Here is a 23139-nt window from a genome sequence, read left to right as displayed (position 1 = left end):
GTCACTTCATTGGATTAAGAGATTTTTTTTTAATTCTCTGATGTGTAGCAGTGGAAGAAAATTGTCTGGGAAGTCACATAGATTCAATTTGCGTCTCCTCATCCAGTTTTTCAGTTGTAACAACACTGATATAGATGTACTATCACCACCAGACGATATTAAATTTGAAAAACAGTAGCTGAGATGAGCTAATTCAGGAAGATTTTTTTCTGGAGGATTGTGTCAACTCTCGGAAACAGAACATCAGCATATACTCACAAGGCATGTGGTATCTAACTGCACTACAACACATTTTTTCCCCCACTTATGTGAGATGTTGGACCAATTTTCTAATGTTAGCAGTGTGCACCAAACATAATGGAGCAATATATCAGAACATTCTGAGTAGTTTTCCCAAGGTTACACTAACAGCCATTTGTTTCATTCATGTTTCTTCCTGTGGTTGAAAAGCAGAACAAATATCTTCTGGGTTCTGGGTTGCTCTTAACAAGCAACACACTCTCACCACAGGACACTCAGCCTGTCCCTTTTGCTAATTATCAGAGTACCTTTTAAACAAGCAAGAAAACAATTTACTGGAAGGAGATGAAACAAAGCAAGCCAGAGGATGGCTTCATTGCCTATTTTTATGAGGCCCTTAATTTGAATTAAGGCCCACCACAGTTTTTTTTTTAAATGCAACCCGTAAACTTGGCTTTGAACATTAATGGTAAATGGCCTGTATTTATATAGCGCTTTACTAGTCCCTAAGGACCCCAAAGCGCTTTACATATCCAGTCATCCACCCATTCACACACACATTCACACACTGGTGATGGCAAGCTACATTGTAGCCACAGCCACCCTGGGGCGCACTGACAGAGGCGAGGCTGCCGGACACTGGCGCCACCGGGCCCACCGGGCCCTCTGACCACCACCAGTAGGCAACGGGTGAAGTGTCTTGCCCAAGGACACAACGACCGAGACTGTCCAAGCCGGGGCTCGAACCGGCAACCTTCCGATTACAAGGCGAACTCCCAACTCTTGAGCCACGATCGCCCCATTAATGACCATCTGAATACTGTAGACAGAAAAACGAATACAGTACCACAGCAAAAAGTTACAGTTTGGTGAAATGAATGGTTGTGTCTTCACATTTGTATCATATCTGTATGTGTCAAAAGATTTATCTTGAAAAAAAGATAGATTTGACAACCTTTTAACACATATGAGGACCAATATCTATTAAAAGAGGCGTATGCTAGGATTAGCCTAGTTGTACATCACAAACCAACCATAAGTGTGTGACCACTGCCTTATGCTGATGACACCATTGTGTTTCTTACAAAATAATAGACACAAACTTTACAACAAAAAACTAACAATATACTATTTATAAGCTACATAAAAATAACCTAAACAAATAAGTTTTACAGAAGGAGCTTTCTCTGCATTTGTCTGTAATTGGTGTTACTAATAGTATGTAGTTACTGCATCTGCAAGAGTGATAGAGTTCACCAGGCTCTAGTTAACGGTAATTTCAGAAATTGGTGGGCACGAGGCTCGTTGTGTGTCACAATGAGCCTCGTGCCCACCAACATTTTCTGTCATTTTCTGTAAACACGCCTTAATCAGAAAATGACATAATCAGCACTACTTAACACTCAGCTAAGTTTCATTTGCAGCTCAGCAGGCAAATGATAGGAGTCAAAAGTTTGGCACATTGTATACAAGCGTTTTACTGATGGGTGCCCCACACATTGTGCATTGTGCATGGATGGATAATGATAATACAATGGGTGCATGCAAGAATACTATGCTGCCCCAAAGAAGAACATCAGCCTATGGAGTACAGAGTACATGTGCCAACCCTACTGTGTACAGAACTAAGAACCAAAACAAAGAAATCCTCTTTCTCCTTTTTGAATTGATCAAACCATGACACCAACAATCAGAACTGGATATTTTTATTGCCAAAGATTCTCATCCCTATCACTTTACAGATCACTGCTGACAGGCATGCGGCTGTGTTTAAACAAAACAAACAAAAACATCTAGTTTGGTGGGAATGAATGCTGTATCTTGGAAAGGTAACCTGAAATAAGTCTTAAATTGCAGGTTTCTGGCTAGTGCTCTAAATGGAAAAAAATCCTTCCTGGTTTTTTTTTTTTTCTAGAACAATCTCACCAATGAGTGATTGATTGACGCACGTTTACTCATTTTTCAGAGTCGTACAAAGACTTACAGCCCTGCTTCAGGTTGAAAAGCAGAATACATCCACCTTAAACTTTGTGAAAAAGTTGCATACATCAAACATAAAAAGGTGATTTTATTCAAAATAATCAAACAGTATTTCTTGGGTTTCTTGACATGCTTGCAGAGTAAGTTATATTTGGGAGCCATAAAGTTCCACTTTGTCCGTTGTCTCGGATGTGTATGGAGTAAAGCTTATAAAAGTGGTCCACTGGCTGGTATTTTGAGTTGCTGGCATGAATGTGAGTGGTAAGCCACAGCAATGCTATCTTGGTTTCTGAGGAATACAGCCAATGAGGCTGAGGCTCCATTACGTCCCCTGTAATTTCAGTGACTACACACATACACACACGGACAAACAGACACTGAGTTTCTCTCTTCCAAAATAAGAAATAAGTGTGTGAACATGTGTGCGAGTCGGGCATATACTTTGAATGGCTGCTCAGTCTTAAATGTATGTTGCATTGTGTTGTGAAGGTTCGTGCTGTACTGTCACATTTGGGCTTTCCTGAGTTTTTTTCTTCTTCCTCACACACATTTTCAAACCTTTCTGTGTGTGCAGACTGACCCAATACAGCTCTGCACTGCATCTAAACTTTTAACCTGAATTGTTTAGTCCAGGTGGCCTTATTTGCCATCTGCCTGAAAATGACATTTGGAAAAGTCACTCTGGGTCATTACTTCATTTCCCCACAAAAAAATTTCCCCTATAATGTGCTTTGCAGTGCATTTGTTGCCCTGTGTTTGCATTATTTCTATAGGAGTCCTCTGGATGCACTGGTGTGGGGGAGAATCAGGGTCAGAGCCACATTCTCCACTCCACAGTCATCTGAGCCATCACAACAGCTGTTTTCTTTTTTGTCACCTTACTAGTGCAACTCATTTGTTTGGCTTGACGAAAGAAAAAAAGACAAATGCTTGACAGAGAGATCAAGACCTACAACGTATCTATGACAGAAACAAGAATGTAGATGGCAGGCTGATAAAACCCCCTCCTGCAGCACACTTACATACTTGGCATGCGTGACATTGTACTGATGTATGCAGACACGTGTCTCTAACCCAACTTCTCTTCAACATGCTCCACATTCTGCTGCTACCTGACACGACACCCCAACTGCTACTGTAGGTAGTTTATCTGACTCGTGTCAGTTTTCAGGCCAGTCAAAGCACACAAAGAAACTAAACTCCATCTATGCCATGCTCTGTTTGTTTTGCAGTAGGCATTTGAAAATAAGAGGGAACGGGGTGGTGGTGGCAGTGCGTGTGTGGGGGAGGTGTTTAAAGAGGACTCCACCCTTACCATTAGGGGAGTAGAGACAGATGGCCTCTGCATGGGATACCTACAGCCAGGAGGAGAGTGGGGAAACTTGGCACTGCTAGCTGCAACCATGAAAAACACAACCAATGCTCACAAACTAGAGCGCTGTGATAAATTGTCTAAAATACGGCAGGCAACTAAATGTAAGCAATGTGTTAAAAAACAGTGTTATACAGTTTAAATCAAGAAAATAGAACGCAGAGCTGAGGCACAGCTCAGATGTGTCACTAAGTTTATTATTGGTTATCCATCTAAAAAGTACGGCTTATGAAATAAACATACAAACAAAACTTATCATGCCGTCCAACTTTATATGTTGTCACTGTTTTTGACGCTTTATAATCCAGTTGGTTCAGTTTAAATGTGACACCTTAGCCTGCAGATCACGAAGACCTGCAAAACCTAACTTGGCCAAAGAGAAACAGGCTGCACTTTTGCCCCCTTTTCTCTTCAGAAACCCGAGGAAAGAATGAACTCATGGGAAGAGTACGCTTGCTCTTTGAAGAAATGCCTCATATTTGTTTCTTTCCCTGCTGACATCACTAATTGCGACAAGCTGCTCGGAAGACGCGATGGTAAATCAAAACCTTCCTTTTTGCCTGGCAACACTCAAACAGTCCAAGTCGGCCACTAGACGAGCCAAAATCTCCACCTATCAGAGACCCGACCCAGCTTCAGCCTTGACCTCCCCTGAGGAAGCAGTCTCGTGGCTTGAGATCCTCCCAATGAACCCTGCAGTCCGTTTCAGAGCAGTGTGAAACAAGAGGGATCCACAGCCAGCAACATTCATGAGCAGCAACAAAACAGACAATATGTCAGGTTCATGTAGACAAACTCCATGCATAGATTATCGTGTCAAACAGCACTCATGAGGAACTGATCTGAAGACCTCACAGGAGAAGAATGCAGACATAGGATCTGTGCAAGAGGGAGTGTGGTTTAAGACTAAAAGCAAGAGGAAACTGAGTTAAGCAGAGAATGAATACAACACAAAGCAAGAAAATAGGACAGCTATTCAGTAGAAGTTCAGCAGTGAAAACAGAAGAGTGAACAAACATCCTGATCTATGTCAGGTCATGAAAATGAATCTGAGCTGGGTCATTTTAACTTTTGACATGAGCTGATACCGGGTTTCTCTAAGTTGACATCTCACACTTATGATACTGATAAAGTAATGTTAGGCTGGCCTCCCCATTGCTTATTTTTAAAAATACTTTTTATTCCCTGGCTTACATCCTGGAGTGAGAGCTTAGATATTTAGTCTGCTGTACGGGAGATCGTGGCTCAAGAGTTGGGAGTTCGCCTTGTAATCGGAAGGTTGCTGGTTCGAGCCCCGGCTTGGACAGTCTCGGTTGTTGTGTCCTTGGGCAAGACACTTCACCCGTTGCCTGCTGGTGGTGGTCAGAGGGCCTGGTGGCGCTAGTGTCCGGCAGCCTTTCCTCTGTCAGTGCGCCCCAGGGTGGCTGTGGCTGCAATGTAGCTTGCCATCACCAGTGTGTGAATGGGTGGATGACTGGATGTGTAAAGCGCTTTGGGGTCCTTAGGGGCTAGTAAAAGCACTATACAAATACAGGCCATTTACCATGTATTTTTCGCAATCCTGTAAATATATTTACTCTTGTGAGCTGGCATGTATATGAGTGTATATCTTATTTTATTGTTCATGTCCTGTACTTTGGTCAATGTTGTTGTTTTAAATGTGCTTTGTTTATTGTATTTAACCTTTATTTATACAGGTGGTTTTATTAAAACCTAATGTTTCATTTACAACAGAGCCCTGTTTCAATATGTTTGTACATATTGCAATTACAACAATAAAAGAAACAATAACATGGCTAAAAATTGTCTAATGTTTACATAGTTTATAAACATAAAGGAACATGACAAAATTCAACAAGTTCACATAATTGATCAAACCTGCAGTTTTATATACAGTCCAAAGACTGCGCATAAAAGATGGATGTTGCCATCTTAATTTTTATAAGACACAAGGCAATCTCAAGTTGAGCCTTTCCATCCTCACTTATGTGGTTTTTTGAAAGTGAACACAACTGGTAATGTGGAGATCTGACTGAAACAAAGTTACACAGTGGGCCTTCTTTTATCCTCCTTTTTGACTCCAATGGAGATCATGAAATACAAAATTCAGTAAGCCTTGAAAGTAGTTACTGAGGTCATTAACTCATCAGGAAAATATTTACTGAGGTCAGAGAGCAAGGAAGCTGAGTGCAGGTTTGTGCTGAGTTGCCTACTGTTGCTTGCTCCTTGTCATTTGTAACATTTTCAGCTAAATTTAGGGATTCGGTCATTTTTGTGTTCTGTTTGTTGTGTTCTGTTTTTAATTAATATTTAACAAGCATCAAACTTTAAGGCATGTTTAGAACTACATATGAAACATCCATCCATCCATCGTCATCCGCTTTATCCGAGGCCGGGTCGCGGGGGCAGCAGCCTAAGCAAAGAGGCCCAGACCTCCTTCTCCCCAGCCACCTCCTCCAGCTTATCCGGGGGAATACCAAGGCGTTCCCAGGCCAGCCGAGAGATATAATCTCTCCAGCGTGTCCTGGGTCTGCCCCGGGGCCTCCTCCTGGTGGGACATGCCTGGAACACCTCACCCAGGAGGCGCCCAGGGGGCATCCTTGTCAGATGCCCGAACCACCTCAGCTGGCTCCTTTCGATGTGGAGGAGCAGCGGCTCTACTCTGAGCCCCTCCCGGATGGCCGAACCTCTCACCCTATCTCTAAGGGAGAGGCCAGCCACCCTTCGGAGGAAGCTCATTTCTGCCGCTTGTATCCGCGATCTCGTTCTTTCGGTCACTACCCACAGCTCGTGGCCATAGGTGAGGGTAGGGACGTAGATCGACCGGTAAATTGAGAGCTTCGCTTTTACACTCAGCTCCCTCTTCACCACGACGGACCGGTGCAGCGTCCGCATTACTGCAGCTGCAGCCCCAATCCGTCTGTCGATCTCCGGCTCCCTTCTCCCATCACTCGCGAACAAGACCCCGAGATACTTGAACTCCTCCATTTGGGGCAGGAACTCATCCCCGACCCGAAGTGGGCACTCCACCCTTTTCCGGCTGAGAACCATGGCCTCAGATTTGGAGGTGCTGATCCTCATTCCCGCTGCTTCACACTCGGCTGCGAACCGTTCCAGTGCGAGCTGGAGGCCCTCACCCGATGAAGCCAACAGAACCACATCATCCGCAAAAATCAGAGATGAGATTCTGAGGCCACCAAAGTGAAAGCCCTCCGCCACTTGGCCTGTCGATACCTGTCGGCTGCCTCCGGAGTCCCACAGGCTAACCAAGCCCGATAGGACTCCTTCTTCAGCCTGGTGGCTCCCTTTACCTCTGGTGTCCACCATTTGGTTCGGGGATTACCACCACGGCAGGCACCAACCACCTTGCGGCCGCAGCTCAATGCAGCAGCTTCGGCAATGGAGACGCTGAACATGGTCCATTCGGACTCAATGTCCCCAGTCTCCCTCGGAATGCTGTTGAAGCTCTGCCGGAGGTGTGCGTTGAAGATCTCGCGGACTGGGGCCTCTGCTAGACGTTCCCAGCACACCCTCACTACGCGTTTAGGTGCACCAGGTCTGTCCAGCGTCCTCCCCCGCCACCTGATCCAACTCACCACCAGGTGGTGATCAGTTGACAGCTCAGCCCCTCTCTTTACCCGAGTGTCCAGAACATATGGTCGCAGGTCTGGTGATACGATTACAAAATCGATCATCGACCTACGGCCTAGAGCGTCCTGGTGCCACGTGCACTTATGGACACTCTTATGTTCGAACAGGGTGTTCGTTATGGCCAAACTGTGATTAGCACAGAAGTCCAATAACAAAGCACCGCTCGGGTTCAGATCAGGGAGGCCGTTCCTCCCAATCACGCCCCTCCAGGTTTCGCTGTCGTTACCCACGTGAGCATTGAAGTCTCCCAGCAGGACAACAGAGTCTCCAGGTGGAGCACCTTCCAGCACCCCCCCCAGGGACTCTAAGAAGGCTGGGTACTCTGAACTGCCACTCGGCACATAAGCGCAGATGACAGTCAGGACCCGTTCCCCGACCCTAAGGCGCAGGGAACAAACCCTCTCGTCCACCGGGAAAAACCCCAACTTACCGGCAGCAAGCCGAGGGGATATTAGAATACCCACCCCAGCCCGCCGCCTCTCACCAGGGGCAACTCCAGACTGAGACAGAGTCCAGCCCCTCTCCAGGAGACTGGTTCCAGAGCCCAAGCCATGCGTAGAGGTGAGCCCGACTATATCTAGCCGGTACCTCTCAACCTCACGCACTAACTCAGGCTCCTTCCCCACCAGAGAGGTGACATTCCATGTCCCTATTGCCAGTCTTGGCAGCCGGGGGTCAGTCCGCCAGGGCCTCCGCTCCTGGCCGCCACCCGGCACACAATGCACCCGACCCCTATGGCGCCTCCTGCGGGTGGTGGGCCTGCGGGAGGATGGGCCCATGTCTCCTCTTCGGGCTGTGCCCAGCCGGGCCCCATGGGCTAAGGCCCAGCCACCAGACGCTCGGGCACCCTCGCCGGGCCTGGCTCCAGGGCGGGGCCCCGGTAACCCTATCCCGGGCAGGGTAAACTGTTCCCTCGATATCCTTTTCATAAGGGTCTTCTGAATCGCTCTTTGTCTGGTCCCTCACCCAGGACCAATTTGCCATGGGAGACCCTACCAGGGGACAAAAGCCCCCAGACAACATAGCCCCTGGGATCCCTGGGACAAACCCCTCCACCACGATAAGGTAGCGATTCAAGGAGGAGCATATGAAACATGTCAATGGAAAACCCTCAGAATACCAGGTCTAAGAAAAAATCTTATCGAACTTATCGAACAAATCAGTTTGGCTTATAAATGAAAATATGTCTGTGAACCTGACTACACTCTAATAACATCACAGTAGATATCTGAAGCTGTTCTGAACGAAGTGGGAAAAATGATCATTCTGAAGGTAAAGGTTATCCCTGTCATGCTCCTCTCCAGTTTGTTAGCCTACAGCTTGCTCCCTTTCCTGGTTCAGTGATTTTTAAGTGAGTGTAGGAGGTAGGTGGGTTGAAGGGCAGTGTTTCATTACCGTTTAATGAGTGCAGTAATTTATACTCCTTACAGACACTCTCTCCCTCTCGTATAAGCCAACAGAACCATTGGCCTACTATTAAAACTTCCTTCTGATGATCAAGGTCACATTGTAAAAATGTTCATTAACATTCATTTGATAATTTCATTTGCACACACTGCCAATATCACACAAAAAGCAGGTCAGAATATAATTCAGAAAATAATTATCCGCTAATATTTAAGTGGACATGGGAATTGTTTTCGCAGACATTGTACCAGGTCCTCTATTTGAGAGACATCTATGACTTTAAACACCGCTAATATAATAAAGTGAACTGGCAGTGCAGAACCACTTAGTATTGTTAGCTTCTAAAGTAGTAGCAAGGAAAAATAAATCATTAGACAATGCCTATATGCCAAACACAGGCCCCCACATCTTTTCTTCATTCTTGCGGCACCTATAACTCTTCCTTAATCAGTTAGAAACAGGATCGGCCAAGTGGCGCATTGGTGAATAGTATGCTTTTATTGTTAGAAATATTTGTGCAGTGTGAACCCCCCCTCTTCCTTCCTTCCGAGTATTATATCCTGTGAGGGTGTGAGTTTTTTTCAGGGGTCTAATTCATGACATAGACAAATACAGGCTGACAGGCCTTTAAAAAAGGGGCAGGTCAGGCCTCTTTCACATGTCACTGTCCTCTTAAAAACCTCTTTCTCTTTGCTCCCCCATAGCAATGCAGACTTGTGTGTCCTTCACATCTGAGTCACATTTGATTAAAGATCGGAGCTTAAAAGAAAAAAGATCAATAATGTAGGCATACAGAGTGTCATGACAGAAAGCAAACTCTCATCAGAGTCAACTATAGCTGTGCCGTAGGACCTGTGAAGGGCATTGTGTTGCTTGGTACATAGTGGAAGATAAACATTCCTACAGTGTCCTGTCCTACTGTGTGGGATTTGTTATTGTTTGCTGTGGGGGTTTGCGGTACTTTAGTATGTGCGTGCAAATTTGCTAGATGACCCAAAGATGGGTGGAAATGTTATTTTTCCATGCATGTGGAAAAGAACAGAGAAGGCTATTTACAAAAGTCACAGCTGATCTAAGAAGGCAAAAAAGACATGTGAGTTAAATTAGAAAAAAAAATGCTTTCCATTTAAACCGGTCTATATTTTTATACAACTTCAGTACATTTAACAAATCCTTTGTCAGTTAAAGACCTTTAAAGTACAATGGCATGGGTCACAACTTTGCACTTTTTAATTTGTGTTATTTTCTTCCAGTATTTTTGCCACCAAATCAATTTTCACCCAATCCATATGTCACAATCTGAAGTAAAATCTTGTTTTAGTTGTCTGTGATTTTCTCTACAACCAACTTCCAGAAACCTGCCTCAATAGCATGGGATACAACATAGTTTCACTGCAAAACTACACCAATCTAATACCTACGATGCAGAGAAACATAAACATGTTTTATCTACTTTCAGATTAGATAAAATCTGTTCATTTAGTATAAATTATCTGATTCTGGGGGGGATCAGATGGAATTTCTTCCCAGATTAAAATGATTTGGCATGGGATGAGGCATAAAGAAGAAGACGAAGAAGAATATGCCTTTGTGCTGTGAGAATAAGCAACTTAATTTTGAAGGTCTCTTTTTTTAAAATAGAGAGGCAACAATTTGAGAATTTCTTAATTAGAGCTTAAGTGTATGAAATCCCTGACAAGTAAGTGCTAACATAGACCACTCTCACTATACAACACAGTGACGAAAATTACACTTAGGCTGCAGGTCATCTCTTTCCAAATGGATTACTCAATAGATTAGAAAGATAATTTGAAAAGAAATAATACCTTCTGGAATCTGGTAAATTTTTAGGGGAGTTGAGTAATTGGATGTAATGAACATATCATTACATCTTTAAAAAAAACATTATTCAAGTGAATATATTTAGACTTCAAGAAAGGGAAAAGGTGCATCTTGCTTGAGATCAAGTTGGAATGTATTTGGCCGATGACTTGACCAAAATGAGTTTGACACGTCCTGTATAAACATTTCACAGCAATCCATTGCTTTAGTAACTGTTGACTTGTCTGGGCAGACATTGCACCAGTGAAGTGTCTACAAAACAACAAGGTGCGCTTCATGGGTGGCTTAGTATCCGATTAACTAATCCCAGTAAATCATTCACAGCATTTGTTAAAATCCCAAACAGGCCAAGCAAGGACAGTATACTATGGCTACAAGGATAACCCTCCACTCCAGGCTCTGTGCTAATAAAAGAAGTTGGGTGAAAACAACAGCCTCCTAAACTATGTTAACCTTGCAATGACCTTAGAGGCACACTTTGTTTTTAGGTACCTGCTGTTGCCTCCACATTTACATGTCATTATTCCCTTAAAATTACTGTAATTTCCTGATGAAGAAATTAGGACAGAAATAGATCCCGCCCTTGTTGGGTGGTGCTGAGGGCTTTACAGCGAAGAAAAAATGAGTTCTCTACTGATCACAGACTCCACTGCCTTTCGCTGAGTCTAAATGGGCTACTGTACTTTCATTAAGCCAATCAAACATAATGGAAACATACTTTCCCACAGCCCCCAGAGGGAATTACAATGTTTTGCTTTCAAATGATTCTCATGATTGTCTAATTCTGGATTTCTTGCATGATGCCAATTTCTGCTAACAAACAGTATTTAAAATTATCATCTCCAAGGCCTATGAATGTCAAAAACAATGCTACTCCGTGGACATCATCTGTGTATATACAAAGAGCTGTGTTCATTAACTCCAACAAAGATGGAACAATAATGTGGCTGGATATGAAAAAATACTCAATTATGCCATTTTATCTTCTAATCAGCTAAACACTTAACTTGAATGTTGATTACAAGCATATTTAAATACATTTGTGGTCATGCTAATAAGCTTAAATATTGATATGAAATGAATGAAAAGCAGAAGAAAGTGACTCTAAGTTGCTTGGACTACAAAAGTACTTGATCAACTTCATACTTTCTTTTACTTTACAATTAGTCATTGGTGAGCCACACCAAACCACAACCTTGAAGCACATACAACATAAGCACAATGTCAAGATTATGACCAATGGCTGAGGGTGTGTACTGCAGTCATATTTTCTGTTGCAAAAAGTTCCCCAAATAATAATTTCACATTATGATATTAATTTAAATATGAGTATGAAGCAAAATACTTCATGCTGCAAAGTCAGCAGGCTAGAGTTGGCAAAATATTATACAGTTTTAATTCCAGTCAAATGCCCAGTACTAATACATTATGCCTGGTGTTGTTTGGACTAGAGAAGCTAATATGATCCCTTCTGATGGGATCTGAGTTTTTTAAAAACATGACCACGAAAATCCTGATACATTTTAGTATATTGTATAACCATGCTGGATAATTTATCAGATTATAGCTCCAACTATTACAGAGTCAAGCACAACCTTTCTTCTTTCGGTGATTTGCATTTGTCCTAACTTAAAGCTGTGATTATGCTTGATGCATTGGCCATTGCTCGTGTAAACTTTAACCTCAGCAAAGCCCCATGACCACTGGTGCTTAAAGCGTACTGGCCTCAGTATGCTTTTTCATCCCCAGTTTTCTTACGAACATATCATCTTTTTTCAACTGCTGCAGCATCTTCATCTAAGTTTCTATGCTGACATGTAATTGAATTGCTGGTAAAGACCAATCTGTTCCAAGCTGGATGTGCCGGCTGTGTGTCAGACAAAAAACAGTGCTGCTGCCAGTATTTCTGATATCACTCTTGGCATGCGCCAAATTTCGCAAGGGCAACAAATGGGCATAAACTAAGTGTGAAAGCCAAAACACAGTCACAGTTTACCTTAACTTGAGCAATGACGGAAAGAGTCTTTGATCAACAAGATCTATCCAGGGCAAAAGTTGTAAAAGGTTTCTGAGGATGAACCTGCAGCTGCCTTTGTTTGGTGTTCAGTGGCATGCAACCAAGGTAACAGCTGGTTTTTGGCTTCAGCTCTTCACTGTCCCTGTGGCTACTGAGATGATCTCTCTTAAGGTGCACGAGTCCCGTGGAACAAGGACCTCTTGCTGTCCCTGCAAACACCCAGGTGGAGGCTATAGGCTCCGAGCCTATAGCCTAGCATAGGCTAGCATAGACCAGCAGTTAACCGAAGTGTTAAACAAACCAGATTTCAATTACTGCTACTGGTCCGGACGGGATTCCCGGCCGCGTCCTCAGGTCATGCGCGGCTCAGCTGGCTGGAGTGTTCACGCACATCTTCAACCTTTCCCTCTCTCTGTCTGTAGTCCCAGCCTGCTTCAAAATGGCCACCATCGTCCCTGTACCCAAATCCTCCACCATCTCCTCATTGAACGACTGGCGACCTGTAGCCCTGACCCCCATCGTAAGCAAATGCTTCGAGAAGCTGGTCAGGGACTTCATCTGCTCTGCACTACCCGACTCACTGGACCCTCTACAGTTTGCATACTGCCACAACAGGTCCACTGATGATGCCATAGCCCTGACACTACACACTGCCCTGTCACACCTGGAGAAGAGAGACACGTATGTGAGGATGCTGTTTGTAGATTACAGCTCAGCATTCAATACCATCGTTCCCTCGAAGCTGGACAGGAAACTGCAGGATCTAGGACTGAGCAGCTCCCTCTGCAGCTGGATCCTTAGCTTCCTGTCTGACAGACGCCAAGTGGTCAGACTGGGCAGCATCACCTCATCCCCCATCACACTGAACACTGGTGCTCCACAGGGGTGTGTACTGAGCCCTCTCCTGTACTCACTCTACACCTACGACTGCACAGCCACTAACAGCTCCAACATCATTGTGAAGTTTGCGGACGACACTACAGTGGTGGGTCTTATCACCAACGGTGATGAGACGGCTTACAGGGAGGAGGTCAGCGCCCTGACCCACTGGTGTCAAGACAACCATCTCACCCTCAACGTCGCAAAGACAAAGGAGTTGATAGTGGACTTCCGGAGGTGCAGAGAAGTACACACCCCCATCACCATCAACGGCGCTGCTGTGGAGAGAGTGAGCAGCTTCCGGTTCCTTGGAGTACACCTGGCTGAGGATCTTACGTGGTCAGTACACACAAACAAAACAGTGAAGAAGGCGCAGCAGCGCCTCTTCTTTCTCAGGAGACTGAAAAGATTCGGCATGAGCCCCCGCATCCTCAGGACCTTCTATCGCTGTGCCATTGAGAGCATCCTCACTGGATGCATCACCACCTGGTATGGCAACAGCACCGCCTACAACTGCAAAGCTCTCCAGCGAGTAGTGCGGTGCTCTGAACGGATAATTGGAGGTGAGCTTCCCTCCCTCCAAGACATCTACAGGAAGCGGTGCCTGAGGAAAGCGGGGAGGATCATCAAGGACTCCAGTCACCCCAGCCATAAACTGTTCAGACTGCTTCCATCAGGAAGGAGGTTCTGCAGCATCCGGTCCCGTACCAGCAGACTGAGAGACAGCTTTTTCCATCAGGCCATCAGACTGCTGAACACGTCATAGACACCTCAGCTTCACTACTGGAACTTTAACATTATGCACTCCACACTGTATATAAATGCCACTTGTTTTGCACATATTCAACTCTGTATATTTTATATATTTTATTATTATTATTATTATTATTATTACTTTATTTTATTTTTTTACTATTTAATTTGTAAAAATGTGTATACACACACACACACACACACACACACACACACACACACACACACACACACACACACACACACACACACACACGTAGGAAAATATTTAGTATACACATCCAGAAATGCATACACTATTATATATTGTACATATATTTATTAGTTTCAGGTTGGCCATTCTTGTATTTTGCTCGTTTGTGTTGTTGTGTTTGCACATCTCTGTTGCTTGTGGGGCTCGCACACAAGAATTTCACTCGCATGTGCTGTGCCAGTGTGCCTGCACATGTGATGTGACAATAAAAAGTGATTTGATTTGATTTGATTACTGATTAAAGTAATCCCCTTTATGATTTCTACCACAATCAAACAGACAAATCATACAAAATATTATCCAGACACCTGGAATAACTTAAAGACAGACTCAGATATCACTCAGATAGGCTTACACCTGTGGGTTTTAATTAGTGCAATTAGTATATTATGATTTCTATGCACGTATAGAGCAATATTGGCTGTTTTACAAAAGGGGGAGGAAGTAAAGCAAACCAGCAAAATCCTATCCTGTTTATATAAGTAGTAAGTAGTTTGGTCAGTGTGGCATTGCCCCAGCATTATCCTGCTAAGAGGAAGTTTGTTTTTCCGGCACACCCACTCACATACTCTCACCATTTTTCTGCAGCAGATTAAGGCGCTTCTCTCTATTCAGATGTGCCACCCACTTTGAACAGAGAGAACAAGGAGATAATATGTAGGTGTCTGGGTCACTCAGGTCTTTTGTTAAAACACAAAATGCAAAGCTGATTGAAGCTTGTATCCACAGGGACCTCAGAGAAACAGGCAAATGCATAAGTACGTTCTACACACTCTCCACATTCACCTGCATTTGTTCAAATCAAAAGAGATTCAAACTTTTAACAAATAGATTTAACAAATTTAGGTTACACAAGCTCACATGTACAAAACAAAGATTTCTGTTATTGCTTGCCTAACACATTTAGGATGTAGAGTATGTGCCTTGCTTTCTCAAAAATCTGATATTGTTCCACTCTTTTAAGACCTAAAAGGAACCGGTCTGTCCATTTGTTTTGTTGATTATTCTTTCCAAGGCAAAAACAACAACAACCATGAAGTTTCTCAGAGATTAGCACTGATTTATGACTCATCCCCTCAGTGACAGAGTAACTTAATGTGGGGAAAAAAAGTGTACAGATATGGTCCACTTCCCTTCATCAATATTAAAAAGTAATAAAACCTGCAGTCTGTTTGTTCTTCTTTGCTTCTGCTTTAATCAAGGTGGGGAAATGTATTCAGCTGAAAGGAAGAAGGGATCAGAAACTAAAACGGAAGCAGAGAGACTGAAGAATGGAGAAGGGGGCTGCATGGACATGGGTAGTGTAGCGGTGATTCTCAGGGGAACAGAACAATCTGTCTGAAAACCAGCAAGAGTACGGCTGTGCAGTATTGTGTTGAAGCTTTTACTGCAACAAATCTGCATTCTGGACCATGCTCAGAAAGACAAATTAGCAAAGTGTGAATTAGGAGACAGGTTTTCCTTCCCTGGGTTTGAGTGTCTGAAAACCTGGACCACAGTAGATAAAACAGTAACTGTGAAATCCAAAAAGTGTCACGGCATTGATTTTCTTAAAGACAAACAGGCTGTTTCAGATAAATGTTAAATTCCGCAGTCAGATGTTTAAACTACCCTTGGTAATGCAAGAAATAATTTAAGGCTGTCACTCATGAGAAAATATATTATTGTAAATAACGCATGCAGTGAACATTTCCTCACTTCTGGGTTTGGATCACAGTTCAACCGTAAACGGCAAGTGAACTGGTATTTATATATGACTTTTCTTTTTCCACATGTCTTTAAGTGCTTTTTACCCATCTCACACTCACACAGAGATGGATGCAACTGGGGCCATTTGGAGCTCAGTACCTTGCCCAAGCACACATGAGGACAGGAGGAACAAGGAACTGAACCTTTCAACCTCCAATTAGCCAAATATTTCTGTGCTTTCACTGCTTAATTCAGGTGTATGTCAATGATTATCCCCACAAAAAAGAACCATACAATGAGAATCAGATGAAGGAGGGTAAATAAGGTCTTTGATAAAAGCCAGAATTGCGACTGACTGACGGAGGTGAAAACATCTTTCAATAAAATGTCTGTTTTCTTTCTCTGTGCATATCACATGTCTTATTACTAAATAAACATCATGCTAGAGAACTTAGAGCACACATGGGTAAAACATGGCTGGTGTTAAAAGGAAAACTAAACAACCTCTAAAAATAAACAAAAGATGGAGTTTGAGGAGAGAGTTTGAGCCTATGCACATGAAAGGAGGTGTACTCATGACTTCTTAAATATGTAAAAAAAAAATAATCCCACTTTACATCCATCCATCCATCCATTCGCTTCCGCTTATCCTTTTCAGGGTCGCGGGGGGCGCTGGAGCCTATCCCAGCTGTCATAGGGCGAGAGGCAGGGTACACCCTGGACAGGTCGCCAGTCTGTCGCAGGGCCCCACTTTACATACCTTTTTAAAAAATAAATAAATAAATAAATAACTGAGGTCTCAGTCACACGGTTAATGATCCCCTTCCCTCCTGGAGTGTCAAGTAGTTTCTGGAGGTTGCTGGATCTTGCGCGATGAAATCAAGTACAAAGAGGGCACGTCACAAAAACCTCCTTGCAATCACGTTCATTACTAACGGGTTGCCACAGTAGTCTGTATAAAAGATCTGCAAACACTCTCAAAACTGCTCTCCAACTAGTAGCAAAACTGTGTACGATGCAAACTGGGAATAAAGAACAGTTACTTTCAAGAAAAAAAAAAAATTGTCTTAACGCTGTGGCCAACACATTTTGTGAAACTTTCAAGTGCAGTATGTGTGTTAGAAGTCTTGACTGTAATTACCTACATAGGTAAAAATGTCACTCACTCAGGCACACAGTCAGAACACAACAGGAGATTATTTGATGCGGTTGAGCAGATGAGTAATATGAAGGTGCGCTTATTCTTATTCAATTTAATGCACCTTACTCACCATACTTTGTGGGCACGAGACCACGCTGCAGATAGCTTCCCCTCTACGACCAACACTGCCCAGTATTTGACTGGTGGGTGTTAATCTCCCACCTGGGTGGCAGGGGGTGTGTCAGTGCACACAACTGACTGCGTGCTCATCCCACACTTGAAAAGAGTGAAACAAATGAGACGGAGCGGATGAAGCTCAGCCGCCACACCTGTTTCCCATAACCTCTGTGCTCCTCTCCTGGGGAACTGGATTGCTGACTGTGGACATACTGTATGTATAGCTTTTTAATATGGACTGTAAAGCAACAGTGTGCTCATGTGACCCTAACAGCCACACAATGTGATCTACTCTTTCTGTTTTTCTGGGAAAAACCCTGGACTCCTGAAAACAGTAGACAAAAAACACTGTTTAAAAAGTTTCCCTCTGTTCATTCACGGTAGGTAATTAACCATGGAAATATCTGGAAGACATTTATACAGCACCGTTTCCTATGACTCAGTAATTGAAACATTTGATTCCTGTCTATCCAAGATTTATTCAGTAGGCAAGACACACTAGTAAAAATAGTACTGCTAATATTAGCATTTTTTGTGTATTTTTCTATATTTTCCCCTTTCCTTCCAATTCTGAATGGCTAAGCACTCAGGCACTGCAGTCATAATGACTGGTAACTACTAAAGTTGGTACAGACATAAAACAACAAATACCACCAGAAGTCAGTGACTGACAAAATGAGACAGTGGGGTTAAAAATTACTTTTAGATGGATTCTATATAGTCACCCCTCATTTCTTTATATTTTATTTCACTAGCTGGGCCCACGTCCTCGTTTTAGGTTTAGGTTTGACAGCGTTTTAGTGGGTAAAGGTGAATGCTTGGACATGAATTGAGCTGCGGTTTGGGGAAGGCCTCGAAGAGGACTGGCGACGGTTCCCGGGTCTGGCAGATCCCCATATACTAAATAGGAGTGAAGAAGTTAAAGAATTGAGAACAAGGAGGGAGGGTGGGGCATGTAAACAAGAATGAACAGTTTGCAGAACTTGGGGGAACCTATATAGATGACAACCGGAAGGAGCGTGTTTGGAGGCGTGGTCCCGCTCCTGAAATTCCGATACATAATCTCCAATAGAACAATGGGAAATTGGGTTGTATACAGTATATAAGTCAAAAAGTAGAGCTTTTACGATTCTAATAATTCTTGAAAGTCAATATTTGATAAGATTACCTTTATTCTTTAACACAGCCAAGCTTACTTAGACTTTCTTGCATTACTTGCACATTTGTGTGAAATGTGCTTTATTGCAAAATGTGCAAAAGCACAGCAGTTCATCCCTTGAATTAGGTGCCTCCTTTTTGATCTTTGAAAGATTCATATGTCAATGACAAGTGGTTCAACAAACAACAAAATGCTTTGGAACACATTGGTGGAATGTTGCAGTCAATACCAAAGCGTACTGGTGCATTAGCCCACTCAAGAAGAAAGAACACAAAAAGAGAGCTATTCACACTGGAATGAATGGAAAGTGGTGCCATCTTCTATGCCCCACTTACAAGGTATAACAAACAGCAACTTTAGTGTCACTGACGATGATGTGTTTTAAATTACAAACAAATTTGCTGAAGAGGTAAAACTGCGGTTTACAACTCAGCTTTCACTAAAGGACCACCAGGAAGCTGCTTGCAATTCAGAGCCTCTGACAGTCAGTCACATCTGTCATGGAAGAGGAAGCAAAGGGTGGAGTCAACAGGAGCCGGTGACCACAGACTGCTCCCTGAACTCCCCACACAGCCTACACACCAGCCTACACAACAAAGCCACACACTCATCTGCTGATGGCCTTCCTTCAAAAAGAAAACCCTGTGTGCATTTAATGTGATTAGGGGTGTTCAGTCAGCTGCTTCTCAACTGAGATCAAATAAGGAGGCTCAGATGGATGTGACAGCTGTGACCCACACATGTGAATCCAAATGCTAAAATGCTCTTTCAAAGCCATTTTTCTTGCTCATAATTCTGATAACAAATAACAACTGTGGATAATTAACATCAGCAATGAAGAGAAATGGTTGAATCTACTGACAAATAAATCAATAGGTCATGCTAAATTATCACTATCACTGTTTGGAAGAGACTAGCTGAAATATGCAGAAGCATCAAGTGAGTGGTGCAAAATTTATCATGACAAAGGGTGTTTTTTTTAAGCATTAGCTATGGATAGGCTGATTATTGGGGTCATTATTCTGTGTTTTTGCATGCTGATTTGTCACAATACAAAACTGCCTCTCTCTGTATGACTTTCTGTGATATAGGGTCCTACCCACATAATGTTCTGATTGTTTACATGCTATGGACAAAAGCCTATCACCACTGAGCACAGAGCAGAACACAGTCTGAAGCAGCTCCCGTAGTGGAGCTGTGGTTTGGACTGCATATCGCAGATATAGCTGACCTTGCAATAAATGCTGCAATTCTTTCTGCTGTACGACCACACAACCATGACAAGCATGCACAGTTTCCCAGATGCATTAATGATCAAATGCAATATTTTGCAGTGACATCCAATGAAGGCAAGGATAGCAGGCTTGCTATCAGGCCAGCTGGAGGGGTGAAAGTAAGACAGTGCTGTCAAAACTGAAGAAAACCAAGACATATTGGGAATAGATAAGGAAAAAGGATTACAGTGGCGAAAGCTACACTAAAACAGCAAAAGGGCAAAGGGTTATGCTAGTGGTTAAGTTAGCAGGCAGCTTCAGACTACACTGAATATTCATCCATCAGTTTTCTACTGCTTATCCAATTTAGGGTAGCTGGAGCTTATCCCAGCTGCCACAGGGTGAGAGGCAGAGTACACCATGGACAAGTCACCAGTCTGTTGCAGGGCTAACACAGAGAGACAGGTAAACATCTGCAGTCGGTGTACCCGTATAGAAAGGCCTTGGCCAGATGGTGGATTTAAACCAAGGACCTTCTTGCTGTGAGGCAACAGTGCTAACCCCAATAGTGCATAAGGCTTAAACAGACACTAAAACACCATAACAGCTAATACTTAAAACATAAAAAAATAAGCATTAAAATAGCAGAATAAAAACATGACAACATGCTATTTTTAAAAATATATTAAAATATTGGTTATCCTATAATTACTAATGTCTGTAATCAGTCCTGAAAAAGTTAAATCACTCGATCCAAGGTATTAACGCTGTAATTGCTCAGAAAAGCCAGTAAGACTGGGATGTAACTTTATATTAAGTTATCCAATCTCCTCCCCCAACAAAAGGGTCTTGACCTGATCTGCCCTATACCATGTGGTGGCAAAGCCACGGTTGTTTTAATTATATTCCTAATGACAAAGTAACTTTCTTGGCTACATCATGCTGTCAATTAATGAGTCCAGAATCATATTAAGCTTAAGGACCAAATCTGCTCAGTCGCTGCACTGCTTTTTCAAATCTATTTCTGAGTCTGTAATTTGGGGTGGCTCCATTACTACATTATTTATTTAGATTGTGAATCATGTGGCCCCAAGAGAAGGAACCACAAAACTATGGTCTTCAATTACAGTCCTCACAGCCAGTGGCCACGCCTTTTAACAAATCCCCTCCTCAAAAATCCTGTCCACACGCTACAGCGAAGTGAAGAAAACTAACTTCAAAAGTGTTTACATCACAATGTCCCCTAGGACCACATGGCTGCTAACAATGTTTTTACGAGTCAAAAACCTGTACACATTTTTATCCAAACACAAAACCGAAAAAAACCCCCCTAAAACTAAAAATGCTGGCTACGTTATCGTATGTGTTCATGCTAAGAAAATCTGGCTGTAGAGGTACCATGTTGGACTGGAAAATCAACAAACACACTTGAACACGCCTTTGAGGCTAATCAGCTTAGATTGCAACATTGCATTGTTTATCGGTTTGCTGTGATGATTTATGAACCAGTGTTTTGTGGGAACAGACACAAAAAGAAAGGCACGAAGAGGCTTCTTTAAAAACATTTGTTGAAAGCAACTGAAATGAAACTGACTGTAGCAGGAGGACAGGCGCAAAAGACAAGTGCTCAACTGATTAATCAGTTTACTATAAGAGCAGATATTATACAATTTAAGACAAGACATGGCTTCTCGGAGAGTTTTTGCTCAGTCTTCTAGGGTTTTAAAGCAAAAATATCTGCTCTTTAATTACAGATCTGACAAAACATGGCATCTCTGTACATCAGCTTAAGCTCTGGAAAACTGTAACACATATTGTTTGGATCAAGCATTTAAGCAAGAATATTATTAGAGATAAATCAATAGTAATTCTAAGTGTCTAGGCAAAAAGCACAGCTTTTAAAAGGCCATTAGTTACTGTTATATTGGGAGCCACACTTGTGCTGGGCAGCATCCTGAGCTTAATTTCATGCATGTTTGAATTTTGAAAATAATGGTGAACAGGCAAAATGCTCGCTCAGGTTTTCCAAGTGGTTTACATGCACTATATTGCCACTAGGAGCGCAGAAGAGTGTACTGAGATGATACCCATATTAACTCAGTTCCAATCATACACAATATTAACAATCCACAACCTGTGGGGAAAAAAAAATCATGGTACGGAATAATTAATGATAAAACCACTTAAAGCATTAATAACAGTACATTTACATGACTAAAACAGAAAGGTGCCAAGAAATATCAGTGTTGTGACATAAATCACAAAGTTTGACCTTGCATTAGTCTTATGAACATAGTCAAGTTAGAAACAAACAAATATTTGCCCTTAAAAGAGGGCAGAGACAAAATAAACACAATAGTTGGATCACGTATTTTGAGACCTTACTTGAATCACCTTGTTGCTGAATTGCGCTATATAAATAAACTTGCCTTGCCTTACTATGATTTCACTCGCTTTTCTCCGAGCTTTGTTCTTTATTTTTTGCCTCTATCGTAGAGTGAAGTGGATTTTTTTGTGTGTCACAAGTTGAGCAAACAGCTTCATCCCAACTCCTGTAGCGCAACGTTCTGTCAATTCGCCTCACTCTGTATGTAATCACACCGCATGAAAACTTCTGTTGGCATATGGTTTGAACACATCATAACAATGTGTCAACAGCTAGGGAAGTAAGGGTGGGCTTCCCTCATTACATTCAAGAACAGTGAAGCCATATGGGAGATGAAAAAAACAAGACTGGGGATGAACCCAAATGACTTGAGACCCAGAGAGGAGCTGGGTTTGTCGATTGTTGATTTTTCAATTGTAAAGAAATGAGACTCGCTTTGTGTCATGCTGTCTCTGTGCTGGACTTTCACTGGAGGCAAGTCTAAGGGAACTCTACTCGCACACAGCAAAAGGGAATCAGGTAGGGCAACGATATGAGGTTAGTCAAGGCTTTTTCAGACCCAGCTCTGCTGTGGAAATATTAATGCTAAGGAGCCAGTTTGACATCTAACCTAAAAGCAGAACAAGCAGTCTATTAAGGACCGAGTCTACTGAACACATGAGCACTACTGATAAGAGTCTAAGTGTGGTTTACTTATTATTTTGATTGTTTTTTTTTTCTTTTAAATGGTTTAAAAGAGAAGTGTTTTTTTTTGTATAAACCTTACAGATGGCCATGAAAAAGTTAATAGTAATAATAATAGATCTATTATGAACCATCCAGAATCTTAAAAAAATACCATCATGCAGTTGGTTTTTTTCCATACCGCCCAACACTATGTTACACATTACAATGAGCAATACAGTAAAAGTTGTTCTTTCGTGTATTGCTCTTGGATTCAGAAAAGAAAAGAACACTGGTGTATTTCTGGGTAGTATTT

At 42.6% G+C, this 23139-nt stretch overlaps 1 protein-coding gene across 2 annotated transcripts in view; it reads right to left on the bottom strand.

The window, feature by feature from the left end:
- nectin3a (nectin cell adhesion molecule 3a) overlaps positions 1-23139 on the bottom strand; it is a 37598-nt gene that overhangs the window by 13357 nt on the left and 1102 nt on the right. The window lies entirely within an intron of this gene.

This window comes from Rhamphochromis longiceps, linkage group LG14, assembly GCF_057381845.1.
Source record: "Rhamphochromis longiceps isolate RC_006_pf linkage group LG14, R_longiceps_female_GT1.1, whole genome shotgun sequence".
NCBI classification, from domain to species: domain Eukaryota; kingdom Metazoa; phylum Chordata; class Actinopteri; order Cichliformes; family Cichlidae; genus Rhamphochromis; species Rhamphochromis longiceps.
Note: the sequence above shows the minus strand (reverse complement) of the source record. Positions and strands in the feature narration are given on the sequence as shown.